This window comes from Danio aesculapii, chromosome 16 (genome assembly GCF_903798145.1).
Source record: "Danio aesculapii chromosome 16, fDanAes4.1, whole genome shotgun sequence".
NCBI classification, from domain to species: Eukaryota; Metazoa; Chordata; class Actinopteri; order Cypriniformes; family Danionidae; genus Danio; species Danio aesculapii.
In genome coordinates, this window is record NC_079450.1 from 43690327 (window position 1) to 43710131 (window position 19805).

At 37.3% G+C, this 19805-nt stretch overlaps 1 protein-coding gene across 1 annotated transcript in view; it reads left to right on the forward strand.

Annotated features, from left to right (window-relative positions):
* Positions 1-19805, forward strand: part of LOC130243057 (neurocalcin-delta A) — an 85715-nt gene that overhangs the window by 4694 nt on the left and 61216 nt on the right. Inside the window, exon 2 of the mRNA XM_056475094.1 lies at positions 6866-6927. The gene's annotated coding sequence lies outside the window, so the exon portion shown is untranslated. The remainder of the gene's footprint in view (positions 1-6865; positions 6928-19805) is intronic.

Here is a 19805-nt window from a genome sequence, read left to right on the forward strand (position 1 = left end):
AAATTTAGCGAGAATGAAATATGAAAAAAAAAAAAAAAAAGTCCTTTACATGTGGTCAATTTATAAACTGCATGGTTTCCACTAGGATTTTTTCCAGCTGTGGCGGCAGGCCTTTTACACAGACCTTCCAACTACCTATGGCGTTATTTAAATGACAAATGTCATGAGTGTGCAGTATTACTGTACAAGTCGAGATCGCATTTATGTAATAAGAGCAGGCGAATCTCTTTGCTTGAATGCAATTTCCTCTTTTTATGCTAGGCATGGGACGATAACCATTTTCAAGGTATACCGCGGTTTGGAAAAGTCAAGATTTTAAAACCGCCAAAATATTCTGTAAGATATTGTGTACAATTTTTTTAGTTTACTATTTATTTATTTATTTATTTATTTTATACAGGGTATCCGCAGGGTCTTAAAAAGTATTAAAAGTTGATAAATCTATTATGAAAAAAAAAATTTAAGCTATTAAAAGGTATTAAAGTCTTAATCCCATTTTCATAAGGTCTTAAGCGTTGTCCAAAGTGTTTGACTACAAATAAGCATAAATATATTTATTTTCCTCGATTGGTTCAGGTAGGGTGCGTCCGGTCAAGCTCCTCTGTCCGGGTGATGTCACGTAATTTGTGACAAATTTGGGACGGTGATGTGATGCTCTCCACATGTGGCGAATCCGCAGAGCAAAACAGACGGCAAAGTTTGCATACTCCTGGTTGGAGAAAGATGAGTTTAAACAGTGGCTGAAACCTGTCGCTGAAAACAACCACATAATTTATTCTTTCAAGCTTTGTTTCCTCCGAGCTTATCTGAGTTCTGTTGCACGGTTGTCCTCCATTTATTTATTTAACTAAAACTGCTTATGAAGTTAAAGGTTTGATACTGATTAGAGCTTGAAGTGTCGATGAGGACATAAATATTGTGAGACAGTTTTTATAAAGTCTTTAAAAGGTATTGAAATTTCCTTTAGGATTCCTGCATATACTTTTAGGAAAGCAGAAAAGATATCCAAAGATCCCGTTTTAAATTGTAAAGAAATCTGTGTTTTTGAAACTTAGGAAGACAGCAGAAGTCAACGATTCAGTTGAATTTTTTAGCCTGACATGTTTACTGTTCCAATGTATTATAAATGTTTCTCAAAATAAAATATTTAGTGTTCAAAGGCCGCACGCATTGCGCAGCCCTGTCAGTCAGTCAGTCAGTCAGTCAGTAAGTCAGCATGTCACCTTAAAGGGTTAAAAAAATTGCGCAAACTTTTCTGTCGTAGTAGGGATGTGCATTGTTATAATTCACTTACCTTTTAATATGTTTTGGTGTGATTACAACACGCTATTTAAAACAACAACAACAACGATGAATGTTTTGATTGAGGCGGCCCGCCATGGAAGAATGAATGTAGCAGAAACCATGAACTATTATTAGTTTGAATTGACAGAAAAGGTGCAATATCAGTATGTAGGCTATAGTAACATTTATACAGTCTTAACCATCCCTTTGAGAACAGCCATGATGTGTCCCTCAATGAAACTATTTAAAATGACGTATTTTCAGGGGTTTAATTTAATATGTGCAAATAGCAGCAGCCTAAACCCATTATAATGTTACCCGCTGCTACACTTCTGTGTGAGGAACAATACAATATTTTTTGTAATGAACACAATTGAATGCCTATATGAATATGCATCACTTAAATAACACATCAACAAAATGAAAAGAATAACTTTTAACTAGTACTGTGAGGAACGCCACATTCAATAAGACGAAGAAAAAAGCTTTTTGTTTGTTGTTATTGCGAATATACAAAAAATATTAGAAAGTGTTTTATGCTCTACTAAACCGTACCACTCGATGGAAACACTGTTATATGTCCAAGCTGCATAAACCATATATAAGGCATTTATGTAATGCATCTATTTTGTTCATCAATGGCTATTATGTTTAATAGAGTTTACTGATTAGTTTAGGATCTCCTAAAAATTGTATTTAAATAATTTTTATTAGCCTAAGGCAACCTTTTTTCACGAATGGGTGCATGTGAAATGTTCATATTGTCAAGCTTTGTATATTTTAATTTGAAATCAGCCCTGCTATATGATATTTCATAGCTTGTTTGTCTGCTTGAAGTGTTATTAAACTAGGTTCAGTAAACATTATAGGGTTGATGATCCTCAAGTTCTGTTGTTTTATTTTTTTTGGAGCTGTTGAACAACATAAGAACAATGAGGGGATGAGTCAAGGTTTCTGTTGCTTGGAAACAAGCACCCACCCAGAAGACACCAGCCTCTATTAACACATCCTTACAATGTGCCCCTATAATGTACAATATTCTTTTCCTTTAATTTTTATTGTGTATTTTAGGGGTGTAACGATGCACCAATGCCATGGTTCAGTTCATGGTATTGGGGCCACTGAGAGGGCAGGGCTTGTTCTGTGGCACCAACAATGTTATGGGAAACTAGATTGACTTTTAATAATAGCAATAATTAAACTTGGCTTTACATGTTTCTGTTTAATCCAGCTGATCTGGGTAAACTAAAAATTCAATTTCTCCATCTAAAAATCTTTATGCTGCCATGACACTGTTTTAGAAACAATTTATTTAGTCTGTTCTATCTTTCTGCTTTGTAGCTTGGTAAAGTAATCTGAGTGTGTCAAATAAGAACAGGTTGAGTAGCCTTGTGAAGGTGGCAGGCAAGATTATCAGTTTTAACCAAACTGGGCCAATGGTAATTTACCAAAATGATGTCTTGAAGGAGAACCCAGGTCATCTTATGCACCCCGGATCACCATTGTATTCTGTGTTTCAGTTGTTGCCATCAAGACGTTGTTTTGCCATTCCTATGTGCAGGACAAACCGAATTAGAAATTCTTTTGTTATGTTGGCCATTAGGTTATTAAATGAGTCCAGTGGGGAGGGAAATGTTTCTAAAAATTTTATTTTTTATGGTAAAAACTTGGTAATGTGTACACAGAACTTTGCCTGTGTTATGGCACCTTGCTGCAATTTTATGTTTAAAGTTGAGTCTGATCTACATTTTTTTAAATTTCGCATTGAGAAAGATTTCAACTTTTACATGCAGTGTAGCTCTGTCAGTTCCAGAGCAATAAGCCAATCAGAAGGGCTTGAAGGCGGGTCAAGCATTGGATGTAGACATGGGCCGGTATAAGTTTCTGATGGTATGATAACCTTGAATGAAAATATCACGGTTTCACGATATTGTGAGTAGCGCTCTAAAATATAAATATTTTTAAATGTCTTTTTTAAAACTTAAAAAATTGTTATTACTTTTTTTTCCCTTTAAGCACAAAATATTTTTTTAAGCAACATTTGAAATATTTTGTAACAGTAAACATGTCAGGGTAATTAATTCAAATGAATTATTGACTTCTGCTGTCTTCATTTGTTTCAAAAATAGATTTGTTTTTTACAATTTAAAATGGCATCTTTGGATATCTTTTCTGCTGGAGATACTGTTGTCCTGAAAAACAAAACAAAAAAAGTGAATTAAAAAATCGTACACACACCTTAGGAACGGTATCGCAAGATTTTAAAGTTTTAAAACCTTGACTTTTCTAAACCTCGGTATATTTTGAAATTGGTTATTGTCCCATGCCTAATTGCATGATTTTTGTTTACTATTTCAAGTTCAGACTTTGCAAGTTTGAAAACAAACTCCTGAGGATACGTCTGGTAAATCTTCACAGACAACAGTGTACTTTATAATGGCATTCCCATCACCATCTTAACAATAAAATGATGTAAATGAATGTAAACATTATGAAAAGAACTGCCTGTTTTCATTTTGATAATAACAACTTAACAGACACCGAAAATGTTAAGGCATTGTGCATATTTGTATAACCGTCATCTTCACCATATGCATTCATTCATTCATTCATTCATTCATTCATTCATTCATTTTCTTTTTGGCTTAGTCCCATTATTAATCCGCGGTCGCCACAGCGGAATGAACCGCCAACTTATCCAGCATATGTTTTATGCAGTGGATGCCCTTCCAACCGCAACCCATCTCTGGGAAACATCCATACACACTCACTCGCACTCATACACTACGGACAATTTAGCCATCCCAATTCACCTGTACCGCGTGTCTTTGGACTGTGGGGGAAACCGGAGCACCCGGAGGAAATCGACGCGAACACGGAGAACATTCAAACTCCACACAGAAACGCCAACTGACCCAGCCAAGGCTCGAACCAGCGACCTTCTTGCTGTGAGGCGACAGCACTACATACTGCGTATGCATCTGCATCGCCCCACCATATACATTATACACCACATACACCGTATACATTTTTATTGAGAAGCATGAGATATACCCTGTCTCTTTTGCTGAATATCAGTTTCAGTAATCAATAATGGCCATTTAACGTACAATAAGTTTACACAATATAGGAAATAAAAGCAAGCAATCAGTCAAATGTGCCGAATCAGTGTACAAGGTTACATAAGTTAACTATTAACTCAGCCAAAACATGTTACCTGAGAACAAGTAATAGATTCAAAATTGCAAAGAGTCGTTAGATAGGGACAAGATGAACTAAATATCACATTTAACAACTATATTAAGATGAGATCAAGCAGTAGATCCTTGATAAACTGTCCGAAGTGCGTTGCTCTCACCTGGGGATGTGTGCTCAAAGCACATGCTGACTGCCTGGAGCTCAGACATCCACATACACTGCAGCGCAAGCCAGAGTGTGGTCACGTGATGTGCGTTTTCAGCAGTGTAGTGTGGATGGAGAGCTTTTCAGAAACGCTAGATGAAACGTTATGTGGATGTTGATCGTTTTCATTCTAAAATGCCATTTTAATGCTAAAATGCATGTGTGTAAATGGGGCCTGAGAATCACTCTGTTACTATGGCTGAGGAGATCTTGCCAATCAGTGACAGGTTTGTTTTTTGTAACATTTTTAGTAATGGCTAAAAATACTCAACTACTAACGTTGCTGCACATCTACTCACTTCTCAACAGATTCACTGTGGAGAAAATTTGAGGCATTGGCTCACTCAAAGTGGTTACGATGACAACTTGCGATGACAATTACAAACATATAGATGAACTTCCCTGAGATGGTTTCTTACAGTTTGTGTAGAAATTGTTTGGTTTTTGCAAAACCGACTTTTGCTAACAGTTGTCCAGCTGGCTGGTCTTAGATTATCTTAAAGATAAAGATGCTGGATGTGGGGGTCCTGGTCTGGTGTGGCTTCATATGGACTGCAATTGTGAGGCCAGTTGAATATACTGCCAAATTCTCTAAAACCCTTTTGAAAGGCTTAGAGTAAAGAACATTCTGTTCATGGTGGACATCCCTGCAGTCAGCATGCCAATTGCACTCGTGTCATCTGTGACATTGTGCTGCGTGATAGAACTGCACTTCTTAAAGTGACCAGCCATGTGCATCTTGATATGCCACACCTGAGGTGGATGCATTATCTAGGCAAAGGAGAAGTGCTCACTAACACCGATTTAGAGTATTTAACAAAATTTAATATTTAGAAATAGGCCTTTTGTGACTTTTAGATTTTTTGCTCATTTGCATGTTTGCATCGGTTTTCTTCCAGGTGTTCCGGTTTCCACCACTGTCCAAAGATATGCAGCATAGGTGAATTAAATAAACTAAATTGGCCATAATGTAAGATTGTGTGTGTGTGTGTGTGTGTGTGTGTGTGTGTGTGTGTGTGTGTGTGTGTGTGTGTGTGTGTGTGTGTGTGTGTGCGCGTGTGTGTGTGTGTGTGTGTGTGTGTGTGTGTGTGTGTGTGTTTGTGTGTACGTGTTTTTATGACATATCAGGACACAAATCTGTAGGACACAGGTATTACAAAAAGGAGGTGAAATATGAGGACTGAAATTTTTGAGGCTTTCTCAAAAAGCTTATAAATCCCCACAAGATGAGTTTAATCAGAGAGTAAAGCTGCTCACAGTCTCCTGTGATGGTTGGGTTTAGGGGTAGGGTGGGGTGAGGGCAATACAATATATGGTTTGGACAGTATAAAATGAATGGAAACCAATGTAATGTACCCTCTTTTCACAAAAAAAAAAAACGTGCGTGTGTGTGACAGACCCCTGATAAATCAGGGACTAGGCTGAAGGATAATAAGTGAGTGAGTTTAGCTCTTAAAATATGGGTGCTAAAACAATTGTTGTCAAATCTTTGATAATCATGTAATGTGACTTTTGCAGCATGTTACGTGCTTCATTTATTGAAGTATATTTGATTAATTTATGTTTTTAAAAGTGCAAAAGAGAAACTGCTGTTCTGTGAATGTGGTCAGCAGAACATGAACATTTAAATGTATGTTTTAGCTTAAGGCGAGTGCCAAAATGGACAATATGAATGAAAAGGCATGTGAAACCTTACAATGGAACAGTTCAGCTCTTAAAGTGACAGCGCAGTATATTCTTGTTGCTGAGTGTGCTTATCATTAATAATTAAACAACAAAAGACAAGTACAAAATCACTAACTGCTCTTGACTGAAGGACTTTTGTAGCTTTAATAAAAATAAATCAAGTTTAATTCTTACAGTGGATATGCTTAAAGCACACTTTGCATACTTTTGTTCTATTTTATTTATTTATTTTTTCGTAATTTTAAGAACTTTTTGTTAGTTTTTTCATTGTTCCATTCTCTCTTGGTATTGAAAAATGTGAAATTCCATAACATTTGGAATATACAGGTCTAAAAGGGTAAACATTTATATTAATTTATATAAACCATGTATAATATATACTCTTTGGTTACAAATTTGACCAAAAATAATTGTGATTCTGATTTCCCCCATAATCAAGCAGCCATAATATTAGATCATTTCTTCTGTTCTTTTTTGTTTTTTTTTTTGCCAGGTGAAAATCTTAAGACAGAACCTGGTCAACTGGTCAAGCCTGTGGATTTCCTCTGGCACTAGGTAAGGATCTGTCTTTTATATTGAATTTCCTTTAATATTGATCATCAACAAAAGAAAGAGGTGACCTTGAGGTTTATGTTGTTGAATAACTTGATCAGATACTTTTGATTTTCTGGTAGAAACTACTCTTTTAAAAGCATGACTTGGAACAATCTGTAATTTGCTGTTGCCTAGCAACCAAGAGGAAATAAAAGTCCACCTGTGTGGACTACTGTTACTGGCTAATCCTGACTCATTACATCTTTAAAAATCTTTTAAAATCTGGTGAGCATCAGTTGACTTTTACAGGAGTTTTCTTCTGAAAATCACTCTAGTGTCACCGCCTAAATCACTGGGTTATGCCTGAATGGTTGAGCTAATTGGTTGTCGTGTTTGTGATCATGGATTGCTAAAAGTCTGTGCATTCTTAACTGGCTGGATGGCTATAAAATCACAAAAGTTTCTGTGTGAAAAAAGTCATGTAAAGAATAATTGACAAATATAACATTTACACAGGTTTTTTTCATCTTTAACTAAGGATGCTTTCAAACCTATTTTGTTCCGAAACAGCGATTAAAATTGTTACAATGTCGCACTTTGTACAGTTCGCTTTCACACAGCAAAGTTTCTAATCGGACCAAAAGAGCTAAAACAAGTCATGTGCAAGTAAATTCTTCCACATTGGTCAGAGTTTCACAGGTTATTTTGCAGAGTCCCACGTTTAGGTTTCATGCATCCTTATTTTAATTTATGACGATGAGCAATAAGACATTATAAGCAAAAAGCTGCACTTTAATTTTGAATGGTGACACCCACAGACATCGTCACCAAGTATAAATCTCATCGGTAAGACTCTCTCATACATAGCTATTGGCTAGAATTATGCATTATACTGTAGGCTTTACATTACAGAGAGAAATAACCGATAAACCAAGACTGCAGTTCGGTCTGTTTTTCTAACGGATAAACAGCTCTCGTTAATAGTTCAGCATGCTTTCACTTTCGTATTTGACATGAGATGCACATTTACCGATAGACATCCCACCCTACTCATAATTCTTTCTTCATATAGCCATATACAGCGTTTCCTCTACCTGTGGCTTTATTTCAATTACAAATGTCGTGAGCGCAGTATTATAAGTCAGATTACAAGTGAATACTTGTATTACAAGTCAATACTTGTATTTTTATTTATTTATTTTTTAATATATTTATTATCTGTTTTTTGTGCTGTCTCTGTTATCCTGTTGTACTGTAGAAGCTCTGCCACGAAAACAAATTCCTCGTATGTGTGAACATACCTGGCAATAAAGCTCTTTCTGATTCTGAGATTGCATTTATGTAATATGAGCTTGCGAATCTCTTTGCTTGCGCCACAATTTCCTCTGTTCGTGCACAAAACTTCTTGCACGCCCTCATATATGCTGCTCAAGCATAGATTTTCCTGTGCTCTCCCAAATAAACTCTGCTGAAGTCCAATTCAGTGCATTTATATAACGAGTATGCCTCCAGCATTTATTAGATTTGCTAGAAATATTTATGTCTCCAATAGACCTATATAGCAGCATTAATGCGTCCTGAAGTAAAGTGAAACGACCATAAACTCCAGCAAGATAAAGTCATTGTATGCAGTAGACCTTTATCTTTAAACTATAATCATCAAAACTGTGTTCATCTTAACTGAAAGCTACGTCGTGTTTGCTAGCCTCATGCATCACGCACCAGTCAGTCAGTCAGTCAGCACGTAAAGGGTTAAACAAATAACGCACAGCACTGCTACGATTAAAAAAAAGTTTGCGCTGTTCTAATTCACTTACCTTTTAAAATGTTTTTCGTGCGATTATAACCCGCTATAAAAAATGTTTTGAATGAAAAGCTGTAATGTAGCTGTGGCGAGATGAATTTTGGTGTGACGTCCCGCCATGGAAGAATGAATGTAGCGGAAACCATGCATATATATGCCTATTACCTAGCCAAAATACACTGTGATATAGCCGGGCTGGGATTTTTTTTTTGCTTTCTCACTACAATTGATCCGCTCCAGAGTTCGTTTCAATTGAGCCGAGACCACCTCATTCATGCAATCTCAGACCGATTGTTTTGCCGTGGATCCGAGCGTGATTGCTGGATTCACATATGCCAAACGAACTGCGCTAACTGGGGAAACGCGCCAGGTTCCGAAACAAATGTCTAGGTATAAAAGCACCCTAAAGCGTAATGATAAAGCACATGCTTTTGTCTCTAAAGCCGGCTCTGCAATCAGCTGTGAATCTCCAGCACCCGTGTTCAGCTGGAGCAGTGTTTACTACACAAACTCATTATAGTTAATGAAAATGAATGAAAAGACCTTGTACTTCAATGCGCAAGTGTGGTCGCTTTTGCGATTCTTTTAGAACTTTCGATTCAGCTGCCAATGGGAGAAATGACTAGGAATAATAAATCGCAGAAAACAGTCAAACTACTTGCTCTACAAACAAGTGTATGCATGATTATACAAACAAAGCAGAATCATATAATAAGAAAATGTCAGTTTGCAACAGTAGGGTAGTAGAGTAGGGATTTAACCCCGGCATCTTGGCCAAAATTGTCCACTGGCATCTGTTCATCATGGCCTCCTAACTATCCCCATATGATAATTGGCTTTTAGACACTTTTATCTTAAGCGACTCACACACACGCACGCAGATCAGGTTAGGGGTTTGGTGTCTTGCGAGTCAGGAGGTTCACCTCAGTGTGGTACCATCCCCATTCATATCTGTTGATTGCACAATATCCAGGTTATTTGTTTGAGAACATCTATGGTCATCAATGCAGAAACCGAGAACAATAAATCAGAAGTGATATTGCAGCATATTGCCTAGCTCTGTGGAATGTTTACAGATAGCCATACATGTATAAAGTTTTATCAAAGGCTGATGTCGTCATTGCTTGAAAAATGATGTCTGTAAATGTCACTATTGTCCATGTGGTCTGGTGAATAACCGACCACATGGAGAATAAGCCCAAACTCTGTCAGCAGACAGATGCCACCAGAGCACTGCCTACACTCTGAAACCAATCAATCACTGCGGCACATGGCACTAATTATTGGCAGAACCTGAGCTATTTTGTGTATGTAATGCGTGATGGGACTGAACAGATTTATCCACACTGACTAAGTTTACATGGACATCAGTAATCTAATTATTTGCCTTAATCTGAATAAGACGATAATATGATTCATGTGTTTGTTTACATGAGTTGCTTTTTTGAATGTTCTTTTTATGTTCCCCTTTTACATAGTTCAATTAACATCATTACGCCATTCCGACACCATTCCGACAGCGTTTCACTCAACAATAGTTCATGCTCGCCATTGGCACCGAATGTGGTTTTGGGGCGTTTAGTTTTTAAGTTCAACTGCAGTTCATCTCCCACACTGTGGGTGAAAGCAGATGATGGCAGATACAAATTCTCAAGCAACAGGCCTCGTCTTCCCATTTATTCACTAACTTTTCATTCCTCTGTGACAAACTCAGAGGTACTAGATTAGAGCACGCTGTAAGGAATTCTCAGCATAGTCATCGTTTCCCGCTCGCACCAAAAATGACAACTGACAACTGCCGTGTGTGCCTCCTGTCGCAAAATGTAAAAGTACTACAAACGATAATTGTTTAATAAGGTGTTTACATGTCTGTACTGCACTTCAATAATGCAACTAAAATAGGAATACTCCACTTCGATTTCTATTTCATTCGGTTATGAGTTTAGGTGGATTAAAGGTGTTGTACGCAAGTGTTGTATATTTAGTATGGGTTTTGCCATGAATGTAGTCAATGCTGCTGATATCACATTTAAACGTAATTTAATAAATAAATAAAGGCTTTTGAAAACAAGGGTATGACGAAACAAGGGTCATCAAGCCAAGCTCTTATGTCCAAATAAACATATTTTAGTTTAATTTTTGTGAATGAAACCTTGACTTTTAGGGCCAATCAATATGTCACACTGCAGTCTATTCTTTTCCATAATGGTTTCACTTAGTTAAAGGTGCTGTGTGTAACAACACCCTATGGTTTCCGCTACAATCATTCTTCCATGCCGTGACGCCATGCCAAGATTCATCCCGCCACGGCTACATTACAGCTTCTCATTCAAAACATTCTATTTTTTTAATAGCGGGTAATAATCGCACCAAAGCGTATTAAAAGGGAAGTGAATTATAACAGAGCAAACTTTTCTGTAACCGTAGTAGTGCTGTGCGTCATTTGTTTAACCCTTTAAGGTTACGTGCTGACTGACTGACTGGCTGACTGTGACAGGTGCATGATGCGTGAGGCCAGCAAACACAACGTATAGCCGTTTTACTTTATTTCAGGACGCATTAATACCGGAGGCATTCATAAATAAGTCGCACTTCAGCAGCGTTTATTGAGAGCGCACAAGAAGATCTGTGCGCTCTTAAAGCGGCTTATATTTGAGGGGGGCGTGCAAGAAGTTTTGTGCACGAGCAGAAAAAATCGGCACGCAAGCAAAGAGATCCGCATGCTCGTAGGCTATTACATAAATGCGATCTCGACTTCTAATACTGCGCTCACGACATTTGTCATTGAAATAACGCCACAGGTAGATGGTAGATCTGTGTTGAAAAGGCCTGCCGCCACAGCTGGAAAAAATCCTAGAGTAAACACTGCACCCCATGTCTTAACAACATGCTACGTGGCCAGAAATTTAAATAAAGACATTCAAAAGCATTCAAAAGGTTTATAATCTAATTAATACATAGCAAACCTCTTTAGCATTATAGAGTGCACCTGCTGAATGGCTAATATTCATTGGTTTGCACTGAGTCACAGTTCTAAAGTTCAATTTCAAACGGTTTATTTTTCAAGATCAGAGGTAAGCTATCTGCTGCTGCTTTCAGTAGAATAGCAATAAATGTCATGTAAAATGGCATTCAAACTCACATTATTAGCATTTAAAGGGCACATAGTTTACCTCTTTTTTATGATTTAATAATAATATTATGGTTCTTCTGAGTGTGCCAGTTTAGGTTCAGTTTAAAACACAATTCAGATTTTTTTATTATAATGTGTTAAAAAGTGTCATGTTGGGGGCGTGTCCACAGTTCGCTGATTTAGGGATGTGTTGCTTCACATGTAAATTAGTTTCGGCTTCCCGCCCAACGTAACAAGGGGGTGGGGCCATGAGCTCACCCGCTTTGTGTGTGCAACAGAGTCAGACAGGCAGACTGAGAGGAGCACGGTTGAGAGGATCCGCATTCAGTCGTACATGTATGACTCGGACACAGACCAAGCAGAGAGTACAAAATCATTTGTGTCTTTGTACAGTTTTACAGCCAACTGTGTGCTAGTTTCAAGTGCCGAGCTTGTACACAGAAACTAATAACCACGCACACTGAATAAACTTTGACTGAGGCACCGCATGCGCTGCTCGAAGCCGCGACACAGCACACCAGACACGCTCTGTGGCGCGGCAGAAACATGAAGTGTCCCGAATCGTCGCGCCACGCATTTTTGAATTCTAAACATAGGTTTCTATCAGGGTACACACAACGGCGTTTCAAGTCTGCAGCGGTCCGCGGCACCCAGCCGTCGACTTGAGTGTACCCTGATTGAAACCTATGTTTAGAATTCTAAAACGCATGCTAGTTAAGATCACAGGGAGCTTCTGGGATCGCGAGAAATGCAAACGGCTGAAGTATAAGGTAGACTCAATGAGAAGTACACATGTTTGCAAACCTACCTAAAGATACAACCAATAATTCCGATTAGAGCGATAATGTGGAGAATATTGATCTTGTGTTGAGCCCAATGAGCCTTGCATCTAAAAATAGAGCTAGGGTGTTCCTTTAGTGATATTGCTTCGACTCGCGCTGAAAATGGCGGACGTGAATCAACAAACTGAGGATATGATGCGCCTGTCAATCAATATTGGTGGGCAGGGGGACCGCTCTCCTACGTCAGGTAGCGTTCGGTTTGAAAACCGCTCCAATTGGTCCACCGTTTTTTATGTTAAAAAAGACTGGGTGTGTTTATATCACCCCAATATGACGGTCTATACTCCATACCTGCACATATGTCTGTCCAAACAGCTTGAAAAGTAGATTTTTTTACCATAGGTGCCCTTTAATGTACAAAATAAACCTGATTTAACGTCCACAAACCGGGATTGAAGCGTCTTCCTTTATAATTGTTCTGACACGCGGCTGTGCTGATGAAGTAAAGCTAAAGTAAATCGCTGTAATTCATTACACGCATGCACTGTTTTAAAACATTTTAAACTTGATCACATTTGATGATCATTGATGATCCTAGCAAACAGACCTTTTATTCCCGGTTGCTTTCCGCACGTCCTCTCTTGTTGATATGATTATCCACATGACTACCTGGATATGTTAATACGCGCAGCTGTCAATCGGTTGGTGGGGGGACCGCATTTCTACGTAAAGTTGCGGTCGGTCTGAAAACCGCTCCAATTGGTCCACCGTTTTTATGTTGCTAAATTGAAAAAAAAAAAAGACTGGGTGTGTTTATATCACCCCAATATGACGGTCTATACTCCATACCTGCACAAATGTCTGTCCAAACAGCTTGAAAAGTAGACTTTTCACCATAGGTGCCCTTTAAATAAAAGTAAAACCATCAAGCCGGATCCCTATTACGTTTACAAATACAAATCGCAGCCGTTTTGAGCTCATTTCTGGTTAATGGTGTCAGAATTTACCGTTTTTTTTAAATGGATGTGTGAATGATCTTTTCTGGAAAAATTCCGGAGTGTCCTCGTCTGTGTGAACTAGGCTTGGGCGATAATACGGTAATATGGTATACCACGGGATCTAAAAATAGCAAAGGTGTCAGTTTCAATATGATTATAACATCATAAAGAAAACAATGCACTTATATAGGAGACAAGTATTAAATATTATTTATTTAATGCCTAAAAATGCGTATGCGTGATTTTCATCACGGTACAGTGTGAAGGAGAGAGAGAGAGGTGAGCTAAGATGGCGAGTCGAGGCTTCGAGCGGCGCATCCGGTGCCTCAGTCAAAGTTAATTCAGTGTGCGTGGTTATTAGTTTCTGTGTACAAGCTCGGCACTTGAAACTAGCACACAGTTGGCTCTAAAACTGTACAAAGACACAAATGATTTTGTACTCTCTGCTTGGTCTGTGTCAGAGTCGTACATGTACGACTGAATGGTGATCCTCTCTCTCCTTCTCCGTCTGCCTGTCAGACTGTTGCAAACGTAGAGCGGGTAAGCTCATGGCCCCGCCCCCTTGTTACGTTGGCGGGAAGCCGAAACTAATTTACATGTGAAGCAACACACCCATAAATCAGCGAACTGTGGACACGCCCCCAACATGACATTTTTTAACACATTATAATAAAAAATCTGAATTGTGTTTTGAACTGAACCTAAACACACTTAACACACTTAGAAGAACCATAATATTAATATTAAATCATAAAAAAGAGGTAAACTATGTTTCCTTTAACATAACAGATATCCATACAGCAGTGGATATTAACCTGTATCCTGTCACATTTGCGTGCAAAAAGAGTGCAAAGCTAAATGGGCGCCATAGGCGGAGGGTGAACAAACTTCAGGGTAAGGCTAATATATGCACTGCCTTTAATACATTTAAAAAGATTTGCGACCGACCAAAAAGAGGTTTTAACAAAAGCACCGCCAATCAACAAACGTCTATTATTTTCAACACGCACATTAAATTATTTTATTAAACTCTCCCACTGATCTACACTACTGGTCAAAAGTTTGGGGTCAGTTTATTTATTTTTTTATTATTATTATTATTATTACTTTATTTAAAAATGTAATTAAAGTTATTCTGTTCATCAAGGCGGCATTTATTAAATATTTAAAAAAATGGTTAAATACTTATTTATTAAATATTTATTTATTACTTAATGTGTGCAGTTTAAAATGAAATTATTACTCCTTGTTGCTTTTATTACTATTACCAATAATAATAATAATAAATACTAATAATATTAGAGTGATTTCTGAAGGATCGTGTGACTCTGAAGACAGCTGAAAATTCATCATCGCGGACGCAGTCCTCACTATTCTGCCGCCCTAGGCGGCCACCTAGGTCCTGAGAATACGAAATCATTCACGAGGCATATTGAAAACCGAACTTGTAATTCAGCAATAAATATTTGACATTTTAAAATGTAAAACTCCAAACGACTGCCTAAACAAGATTACTACACTATAGGCTACACTACTTTACAATCAAACTACCAATTTCATTTAATGCTGAAAATAAATTAAACCAGAATAATATTTTATTATACCTCTCTCGTAATACTCATTTGTCGTTTTATTACTTATGTCCTTGACCAGCAAATCAGAATAGTCCGCTGGCCAGCACTTTTGGTTTGGTTTTCAGAACAGCTGCAAACTCCAGTAATAAACAGCGCTCATCAGTGCAACGTGTGGGGTTGGACAGTTCAATTTTTGTGCGGAGGGGGACTTTAAATTTGATTGACAAACTTAAAATATCTAAAGTGTTGTGTTAATCATCAACATTAAATTACATTTATATTATGCCTTACACCCATTACATGTTTTCAAAGCATTTTTTTTTCTTTGCTACAATCTCCATGGTCTCTGGCCAGGGGGAGGCTAAGCCTTCCCCAGCCTTACACACGCTCCGCCTATGACGGGCACTCTGTCTGTCTGTGTGTCTGTCTGTGTGTCTGTCTGTGTGTCTGTGTCTGTGTCTGTGTCTGTGTCTGTGTCTGTGTCTGTGTCTGTGTGTGTGTGTGTGTGTGTGTGTGTGTGTGTGTGTGTGTGTGCGTGCGTGTGTGTGTGTGTGTGTAAACTTTGTGTGACTCATCGATGCAACTGCACAACAAATACTCATTGGTAAAGTAGTATTTCTCACAAACACTACATGAGATCTGCTTCCTTTAAGTCTGTCTGCTGTCTGACACAGCCGAGGGAGGAGATTAAGGCACACAGAAAGGCACGTAGAAACGGTGGGCGGGGAGGACTAGCCTTAAAGGCGCAGTACAACAAAACAGCCCCCTAGTGCAAAAATGTATAAAATAGAATCTTGCAAAAGGTATAATAAAAAATATGATAGGTGTTTTGAGCTGAAACTTTACAGACACATTCTGGAGACGCAAAACACTTATATTAAATCTGAAAAAAAGCTAGGTGCCCATTAAAGCTTTAGCATTCATGCAGCTTATCCCAGATACAAGGCAGAAATGCGAACCGCAGCTAAATGTTTACACATTTGACAACATTACAAATTCTGTGGATGAAGAAGTACTGTGAACAACTTTGATGAAAACATATGGAGGAACACTTTAGCATGTCAAGATGTACATAATATGTGTGTGTGCTGGCATCCACTGGAGCACTCCTGCACTTCACGAGCACACACGTCAAGCAGAGCTTGAAGGTAAACAAACGGCGGTTTATCATAAGCATTTTATCGATAATTTTTTCCACAGTTGGCATTAAATGGGAACATAGAAACATTATCTGACCAACAACTAGCAGCTAAATGTGTCTGGAAAAGTATCCTAAGGCTTTTATTTTCATAAACGGCGGCTGCGAGTGTGTCTGAATGTTCTGATTGGCTGGAGTAGACGTCTCAAAATTGGCAGAACGATTTTACCGATATTTTCAAAAAGGGCCTGTTCACACATACTGACAGGTATTGCCAGTAGTTTTCCGTAAAAGGTCTGTATGTGTGAAAGGGGCTATTGTCAGTTTGTCCTGTTGTTTAGTAGCAAGAAATAGAAGTCATTTTCAAAATGTAAATTTCAGGTGTTGGTTGGAACAAAAACTCCTTTTAATATGGAAAAATATATACTTTTTATCATGTGTCGTTCTTTTTATTAAAAACACGACTTAAATCAGCCTTTAGGCTCAAGTCAGATACACTCCTGCTGTTATTTGTGTGTGTTTTGAACCAGGTGTGCAATAACAAGTTCAACCACTGGGTGTCAAACTTACTGCATCTTTAAGGTAATCAAAAATAGCTGTTTACATGGAAGACTCTTATGCCTCATTCATACTAGCAGTGACTTTGTAGATGTCTGTCGCTCTGGGTGGTGAACTGCTGCAAACGCAGGTCTGTGTAGGTCTACAGCATGGAGAATACAACCGCCCTCTGATCGATCTAAGAGAGGGTCATGTGAGCTCTACTGGTGCTCCTATTGGCTGTCACTTAATAAAGTCGCTCTTCATTTGCATAAAGTTGAAGGATTCTCAACTTTGTCGCGTTGCTTGACAGGCCCACCTGGTTGCTCGCTCTTCGTTGAAATAACAGTCCATTGTCGCTTTTCCACTGCGAGTCGCTCGTAGTGTGAATGAGGCTTTAATCAGAGTACTGTCTTAATCATATTAAAATCAGAGTATTGGTGTCCATGTAAATGTACTGACTGACAACTAGGGCTGCACAATTTATAGAAATATCGCAAATGACCTGAAATAAGCAAGCCCTACTAAGAAAGCCAATAGGCAGCAAAGAAGTTACTTCCACTCTTTCATGTTTTTTTCTTCCTAATTGTTCTTGTTGTTTTTTTGAGGTTTGATAAATCTACTGTATAGCAGTCTAACATAGCAGCGGTGATATATTTATTTTTTTTATTTTTGTTTGTTTACATTTGTTTTATGCAGCAGTAAGACATGGCTGTTATTTTTTCAGAGGTTCTGATGATGCTTTCTCTCTGATTATCCTATTATTTTCTTTATTATATCACAATATTTAGCATGCTATTGCATTTTTTATCAAATTTTTGGTGGAATGGTTCATGGAAAAAAACAACAATAAATTCTCTTGTCAAAGTTCGAGGCACATGTGTGTATTGTTTGAAACACGCAGTATATTGTTTATTTTAATTTATTTATTTTTTAATATGTCACTGATGTAAGTGTTTTGGCAATTGATTGGAATATGTGCTCTATTAACCAGTCAGGTTCAATGCGCACTTCCATACCTGTACATTCTGTGCATTTAGAAGCAGAGTACTATAGGCAGCATGTGTCTATATTGATTTATTGGTGGAAATATGCATAGAACCTGACTGATGCATAGAGCACATATGCTCTTCAGTAGATCATTGACATTTGCATTAAACTGATCTGAAATCAACTGAATTTAAGCTGTTTTAATGTACTAGAACTAAACTAGCATTTTACACTACTCCCCTGCCTGCCTAAATGGCTGGAATGTTCCACAATTTGAAGTATTTTAATCTTTTATTTTTCTTTGTTAAGCTGCTTTGACACAATCTACATTGTAAAAATGTGCTATAGAAATAAAGATGAACTGAATTGAATTGAATTGAAATATTTGAGACAATGCTATGACTTTCCCCTCTATCTTTCCGTGCCTTCAGCCACTCATGTTCCAGCCATATTAAGCAAGTCCTAGTTCATGTGCTGCTACATATTAGGGCTGTGCAATTAATCGAAAATTCGGTTTTGGATTTTGATTTTGGCTTCTAACGATTATGAAAAAACATTAATTGAGATAAATGATTATTACATCATATACCGCCCACTTTCCAGTTGTATACAGTTTGTTGCTCTGCAAAGCTTAGTTTCACGTGAAAATTAGTAAAAGCATGTACTGTAATGTAACTTTTGCAGCACGGGATGCGCATCATTCATTGATATACATTCAAATCATTATAGTTTTTAAAAGCGTAAGAGGGATCGCATGCTTTTGTGTGTGTACACACTCAGCCTCAGAGACTAGCAGAGCACACACATCTAAAGTTATCTTAATGTGAGCACTTTAATGGTCAAATATGTGTCAACGCGGTGTTTAGTGATTGTTCATATTAACCCTCATTTATGTAATAAACAAACGAGTTGAAAATCAAAAGACATGAAAGAAAAACCTTTAAATGGAACCGCACTGTTCTTAAAGTGACAGTGTTTTTTTTCAACCCATTTCTAAACATAATAGATTTAATAGCTCATTTCTAATAACTGTTTTCTTTTATCTTTGCTATGATGACAGCACATAATATTTTACTCGATATTTTTCAAAATACAAGCATTCAGATTAAAGTGTGATTCAAAAGCTTAATTAGGGTAATTAGGCAAATGATTGTATAAAAGTAATTTCTTTAGCAGACAAACAAAAAAATATTGCTTAAGGGGGCTAATAATATTGACCTTAAAATAGGTTTCAAAATATATAAACCTGCTTTTATTCTAGCCAAAATAAAACAAATAAGCCTGTTTTATATAGGAAACACTGAAAAATTCCTTGCTCTGTTAAACATAATTTGGGAAATATTTATATAAAAAATTCAAAGGAGGGGCGAATAATTTTGACTTCAACTGTAATCCTTTTGAATAATCATGATTACAATTATGGCCAAAATAATTGTGATTATGATTTTTCCATAATCGAGCAGCTGCTATATATAGGCTGAATGCATATAAAGTAAAATCCTAAAACACATTTTTACAATTTGTTTAAGGCTAACAGTTGCAAAATTTTTTTTTTTTTTTTTTTTTTTTTTTTACAAATAAATGAATAGCCAGTTGAAATTAACAGCTTTTCCCTCTTGCTGTATCAGAATGTCACAAGTTTATTTTGTCATAGTAATGTGTCCAAGATCAAGCATCTTTATTATTTCAGTTTGTTTTTATTACATGACTTTGAAAATAACCTTTTAAAATGCTGTAAATGGTAGATTATAATCCTATGCATTTTATTCTGAATGCTGCATTGTGAAAATGATGAAATCTATCTGTCAGTTTACAGATTTATGTTTTCCATTTCATGCATGTTGTGTCTGTGTCTGACAGTAAACTATGGGAAAAGCCCAACAAATAAAATGTCTATGCAAAATAACATATAAACTAATGTAAGGAATTATAAATAGCATTGC